This window comes from Triticum dicoccoides, chromosome 5B (assembly GCF_002162155.2).
Source record: "Triticum dicoccoides isolate Atlit2015 ecotype Zavitan chromosome 5B, WEW_v2.0, whole genome shotgun sequence".
Taxonomy (NCBI): Eukaryota; Viridiplantae; Streptophyta; class Magnoliopsida; order Poales; family Poaceae; genus Triticum; species Triticum dicoccoides.
In genome coordinates, this window is record NC_041389.1 from 670,922,029 (window position 1) to 670,929,060 (window position 7,032).

The window sequence follows — 7,032 nt, forward strand, 5'->3', positions numbered from 1 at the left end:
TTAAACTTGCCTTGATGTGTTGCTCTTGTTTGCATCATCTCTTGCCATGAGTAGCTTCATGTAGTCTTGTCTTGCATCATGCTTGGTTGAGCATCATGTCTTGTATTTGTGTGGTGTGTTTACCATGTTGTGTGCTTCTTCTCGATAGTTCCCGTTTCATTGCGATCGTGAGGATTCGTTCGTCTACGCTTGGTTCGTCTTCGTGGCTTCATCTTCTTCATGGAGTCGTTCTTCTTCCTTGAGGGATTTCAGGCAAGATGACCGCTACCTTGGATCTCATTACTATCATTGCTATGCTAGTTGCTTCGTTCTATCGCTTTGCTGCGCCACCTATCACTTGCTCTTCAAGCCTCCCAAATTGCCATGTCAGCCTCTAACCTTTTTCACCCTTCCTAGCAAACCGTTGCTTGGCTATGTTACCGCTTTTGCTCAGCCCCTCTTATAGCGTTGTTAGTTGCAGGTGAAGTTGAAGATTGCTCCACGGTGGACAGATTTATGTTGGGATATCACAATATCTCTTATATTATTAATGCATCTATATACTTGGTAAAGGGTGGAAGGCTCGGCCTTATGCCTGGTGTTTTGTTCCACTCTTGCCGCCCTAGTTTCCGTCATACCGGTGTTATGTTCCTGGATTTTGCGTTCCTTACGCGGTTGGGTGATTTATGGGACCCCCTTGACAATTCGCTTTGAATAAAACTCCTCCAGCAAGGCCCAACATTGGTTTTACCATTTGCCTCACCTAGCCCTTTTTTTCCTTGGGTTTCCGAAGCCCGAGGGTCATCTTTATTTACCCCCCGGGTCAGTTCTCCTCCGAGTGCTGGTCCAAACCGAGCGATGTCCGGCGGCCCCTGGGCAACCAGGGTCTATGCCAACCCATCGTCTGGCTCATCCGGTGTGCCCTGAGAATGAGATATGTGCAGCTCCTATCGGGATTTGTCGGCACATCGGGCGGCTTTGCTGGTCTTGTTTTACCATTGTCGAAATGTCTTGTAAACCGGGATTCCGAGTCTGATCGGGTCTTCCTGGGAGAAGGTATATTCTTTGTTGATCGCGAGAGCTTATCATGGGCTAAGTTGGGACACCCCTGCAGGGTATAAACTTTCGAAAGACGTGCCCACGGTTATGGGCAGATGGGAATTTGTTAATGTCCGATTGTAGATAACTTGACACCAGATTCGAATTAAAACGCATCAACCGCGTGTGTAGCCGTGATGGTCTCTTTTCGGCGGAGTCCGAGAAGTGAACATGGTTTTTGGGTTATGTTTGACGTAAGTAGGAGTTCAGGATCACTTCTTGATCATTGCTAGCTTCACGACCGTTCCGCTTGCTCTCTTCTCGCTCTTATTTGTGTATGTTAGCCACCATACATGCTTAGTCACTGATGCAACCTCACCACTTTACCCCTTCCTTACCCATTAAGCTTTGCTAGTCTTGATACCCATGGTAATGGGATTGCTGAGTCCTCGTGGCTCACAGTTTACTACAACAACAGTTGCAGGTACAGGTTTATGCGATGATCTTGATGCGAGAGCGATGTTACGTGTTTTGGAGTTTTTCTTCTGCTCCTTCTTCGATCAGGGGATAGGTTCCAGGTCGGCAGCCTGGGCTACCAGGGTGGATGTCGTTTGAGTTTCTGTTTGTGTTTCATCCGTAGTCGGATGGTGCTCTTATGTAAGATGATGTTGTATTCGTGTGGCATTGTATGCCTCTTGTATGTATCCCCATCTATTATGTAATGTTGATGTAATGATATCCACCTTGCAAAAGCGTTTCAATATGCAGTTCTATCCTTGGTGGGACCTTCGAGTCTCTTTAGGATAGTATCGCATATTGGGCGTGACAAGTTGGTATCAGAGCCTCGACCGACCCTAGGAGCCCCCTTGATTGATCGTGTAGTTTGGCCGTTGTTGAGTCTAGAAGAAACTGTTTTTCGGAGTCTAGTTATATCGGAGAGTAGGAATTCTTTTTACTCCTCAGCCCCTTCGTCGCTCTGGTGAGGAATCTTGACGTAGGTGTTTTGAATTACTCCTCTTCCCCTTCAAATTTTTCTTTAGGATCACGCAGTTGGTTTTCCGATCGTTGGTTCTCAGCTCTTTTCATCCGGTGCATTTCTCATCAAGTTGACTCGAGCCTCTTCGCCTTTGCCAAGTTCAATCCTCAGTTCGCTCTCAATGAAGTTGTTTCCCCATCCTCAGTTGTTTTCTTTTCCCACCCACCCATCCCTTTTTCTTCTCGGAGCTGGAGTCCGTAATTGAGTATCCATCCTACTCGTGCGAAGTCTTTGCTTTTTTTCATCAATGATTTCAACCGGTGTTTTCTCTTCAAGATATTCGTCAATTCCCCTTCCAAGTTGCCTGTGTTTTTTCCGCCCTCCCACCCTCTTCTTCCCGGAGCTTGAGTCTGTTTCAACCATCAATTTCATTCGTACGGAGCCTCTTCAGTCTTCCCTCAATCATTTCAACCGGTGAATTCTTGTCTCGGTGGATATTCTTCATCTCTTTTTCTTCTCCGGTGGATTCAATTCCAATTTTTGGTAGTGATTATATTCTTTTCCTCGGCTCAAGTGTTTTCCCTGCTCATTCGTCTCTCGCCAGTTTATCCTTCCGGAGTGCTCAAGATATCTCACTAGATTCGTCAGTGTTCCAATTAATTCGAGGTTGTCACCTCATTCAAATATTTCAATTGTTTCGGTGCTTCATCTATCTGTTCATCATCCCTTTCCAATGGTGTTCTATTTTAGTGGGCCCTAACCCACAGGTCTTTCCCAGGATCTTACCTGACTCTTCTAACTATTCCGGAGCTATTTCAAATTCTTTTCAAGTGTGACGTAAGAATGAATTTCATCAGTCAGATGCCATCTCCAAGATTGCTTTCAAATTCTTTTCATCTTTGGTTCAACCCTTCCTCTTTTTCATTCTCCCGGAGTATCTTAGTAATTTTGTGGTGTTTTCCGTCATCATTTGAAGACCGAAGAAGAGTTTTCCTCTAAATCTTGTTCGTTCTCTCGAAGATTCGGGGTTCCAGCTTCTAGTTATCCTATCGAATTATTCCATTTGTCAAATATTCTTTTCATCCACCCGGAGTATTTTAGGAGTTGTTTTTTTTTCGTCTCGATCATCCGGAGGCCATCATTCTAGTTATCGTTCTCTATTTGTCCCGGTGCTTCGTTCAAGTGTTCTTTAATCAGCTTATGATCTCTTTGTCCTTTTGCATCTAAATCTCCTCTAGCATATTTGTTCTTCTAATTCTGCCCGGTGATTCAGTCTCTTTCATCAGTCATTTTCTAATTCTTATGGTGGTTCGGCCTTTTCGTCGAAACCCCCATCTAAATCACCGCAAGGCTCATCTTATTCTTTCTTCCTTCATTCTATCTCATCATCCTTTTGTTACCGGAGTTCTTCATGGTGGTTCTTCATGATTTATTTCATTCTTTAAGAGTTCATCAAGATTTTGTTCAAGGAGTTCTAGCATCTTCCTTCTTGCATCTAAAGTGCAATTAATTCTCCATATTCTTTTGAAGTGGAGTTTTGCATTTCTTCGTTCTTCTCAGCTATCCAAATCATTTCCGTTTGTGGTCGGCGATCACCTTATAATTTTGAGATGTTATCCATAAGTCCACAACAAACTTATTCTTTCGTCGTTGATTTTCTCAACAATCCCGTTAAACCCTTCCTTCTAAGTTCTTTCATTCCATTCTTTCAATTCTTCCGGAGGCATTGCGTTGCTTATGTCGTCAAGTGTCATCCCATCTTATGAAGCTCGTGTTCTATTCCTCCATGTTTTAGCCGGAGTGCTGCCTAAATCCTTTCAGTCTTATTCGTTTCTTATCTCGTTCTAACCGGAGTGGTTTCATAGTCTATCTGATTCCGTGAGCTTTCGATTCTCGTCATTCTTGTCGTTCCTCTCTTCTTCTCGTGTGCTCTCGATTATTTGCTTCTTCTCTTGAGTTCTTGTTTCAGCTCATCCCTTCCCCCCCGTCTCGGTCCTAAGATCTCGGGATGAGATCTCTTGTTAGTGGAGGAGTATTGTAACGCCCCGATTTCGATGCGCCAGGTGTCTGCCAGTTATTCACCGTCATTACCATGTCATTTGCTTGCGTGTTGTATTTTATCATGTCATCATGTGCATTGCATTGCATACGTGTTCGTCTCATGCCTCCGAGCTTTTTCCCCGTTGTCCGTTTTGCAATCCGGCACTCCTATGTCCTCCAGCGTCCCCCTTTTGTCTCTCGTTGTGAGCGGGTGTAAAACTTTCTCGGAATGGCCCGAGGTTTGCCAAGCGGCCTTGGTATAGCACCGTTAGACCGCCTGTCAAGTTTTGTGCCATTTGGAGGTCGTTTGATACTCCAACGGTTAACCGGTTAACCGCAAAATCCCCTTTTGTCTTGCAGCCCAACACCCCTCCAAAGTGGCCCACTAACCCAGCAAACTCCCCTCCATGCTCTCGGTCGTTCGATCACGATCGTGTGGGCGAAAATCGCTCCTCATTTGGAGTCTCCTAGCTCCCTCTACCTATATATTGCCCTCTCCCCCAAAATTCTCGCAGTCCAAACCCTAAAAAAATTCCCCTCTCGCCCGCCGGACATGTCCGCGTGTGTAGATAACTTGACACCTGATCCGAATTAAAACGCATCAACCGCGTGTGTAGCCGTGATGGTCTCTTTTCGGCGGAGTCCGGGAAGTGAACACGGTTTTTGGGTTATGTTTGACGTAAGTAGGAGTTCAGGATCACTTCTTGATCATTGCTAGCTTCACGACCGTTCCGCTTGCTCTCTTCTCGCTCTTATTTGCGTATGTTAGCCACCATACATGCTTAGTTGCTGTTGCAACCTCACCACTTTACCCCTTCCTTACCCATTAAGCTTTGCTAGTCTTGATACCCATGGTAATGGGATTGTTGAGTCCTCGTGGCTCACAGTTTACTACAACAACAGTTGCAGATACAGGTTTATGCGATGATCTTGACGCGAGAGCGATGTTACGTGTTTTGGAGTTTTTCTTCTACTCCTTCTTTGATCAGGGGATAGGTTCCAGGTCGGCAGCCTGGGCTAGCAGGGTGGATGTCGTTTGAGTTTCTGTTTGTGTTTCATCCGTAGTCGGATGGTGCTCTTATGTAAGATGATGTTGTATTCGTCTGGCATTGTATGCCTCTTGTATGTATCCCCATCTATTATGTAATGTTGATATAATGATATCCACCTTGCAAAAGCGTTTCAATATGCGGTTCTATCCTTGGTGGGACCTTCGAGTCTCTTTAGGATAGTATCGCATATTGGGCGTGACACCGGCGCTTTCCGTCGCCCTGGGGGCGCGACTGGGGCGTTTTTTTGGCGCCGGCGCCGAAAAAGTCGCATGGGGGGGCCTGTTGGGGGCGCGGCTGAAGATGCTCTAAGCGCATGAACCTAGGCAAAACATTTAAAGGAAGGAAGCTTATCAATACATGAAGAGCTTTAGTTGCTAAATCTTTAGATAAAGCAAGCTTAGCAACCATAAACTAAACACCTATGCATTGGGGAGTATAGTTGCTAAGGTATTTAATGTGCTTAGCACCTCATCTAAGCACCCATGCATTGGCAGCAGCATTATTAGATCACTACTTTAGTAATCTATAAACTGTCTTATGTTTACCAGAGAGAGAGAGAGAGAGAGAGAGAGAGAGAGAAAGAAAGCGTACTACTTTCTTTGTGTGTTACAAGAAACATCGAACATACACCGAGAAGCGAAAAGAGCGCGTACGCAGCGTGCGTGTTCCATTTCTTAGAGGCGGCGATACTAGATCAGGCGAACGCGAGGGGCATGTTTGGTTGCTGCATTACCCCAAACAGACCCAGTTGGTACGAGAAACAAACAGACCCAGTTGGTACGAGAAACAAACGGACCCAGTTGGTACGAGAAAACACATGTTTTGATACCTGACTCGCATCGGCACGAACCATAAAGCAGCCCAGAGCCTGGCTCGCTAGAACACTCGAGTTGGCCGTTTCCAGCGAGCCATGCTAAATTGAGCGCAAAAAGGGAAACAACACGCGCGGTGGTGCAGGTGGGGTGGGGCTCGAGATGGTGGGACACCAAAATGTGCATGCGCGAGATAGCATGAAATCTAGCTCCCCCTCTCGTTTACTCCACCTCTTGCTCTAAGACAAGCCCATCCTCAGTTCTTGGCACCGGCGGTGGTGACGACTCATATTTGCGCAAGCGGTGGCGATGACAGGAGCTACTTCTTCCCTTCTTCTTGTCCTCCATCTCGCCCTCCTCGTCTCAGCCATTGCCTCCTTGTCCTCAACAGCGGATCTGATGCTGGTAGGCAGCATACAACCCCCACCCCACCCCACCCCTTCCTCTATCAGGTCGTTTGTTAGGCCGTTATATAAGGTTTAGGATTGATTTCATCATTGCTCACCGCACCATCGATGTTGCCTAGGTTGTGGATGAATAGATGAAGCTGGTAGTTCAGGCACAACACTGATAGTTGTGATTCAGGCCTGGCTCATGTTGGTCCACAAGAGTGTTTTTCGTCAGGGTGATAAGCCTATCATCCATTATGGTCCAATGTTAATACTGGATAAGGAGAGGATAGCAAATCTAAACCACATCTACGACTGCAACGACATAGAGGATTTATGGATGCTTCGAATGAAAAGAGCACATTTCGCCAGGCTTGTGCACACGTTCAGGAGTAGAGGCTGGTACAAGATAGCATCCACACCACTGTGGAAGAGCAAGTTTGTCATGTTCCTCCATATTGCAGGTCATAATCAGGTTCAGGGTTATCCACAACACGTTCAGAAGATCAATGGAGATCTTTTTCAGGTATTTCACACAAGTCTTGTATGCTATTGAGGAGCTCGGAGGAGAGATGATCAAGTCACTAATCGGGCAAGCGCCTAACAAGGTTCGCACTAGCCCAAGAAAGTATCTGTATTTCAAGGTGAGCACTACTCGTAGTTCATGCCTTGACATGCTTATGTATTGTTCTAGTACAGCAACACCATATTTCCATGTCATTTTCAGAATTGCATTGGTGCAATAG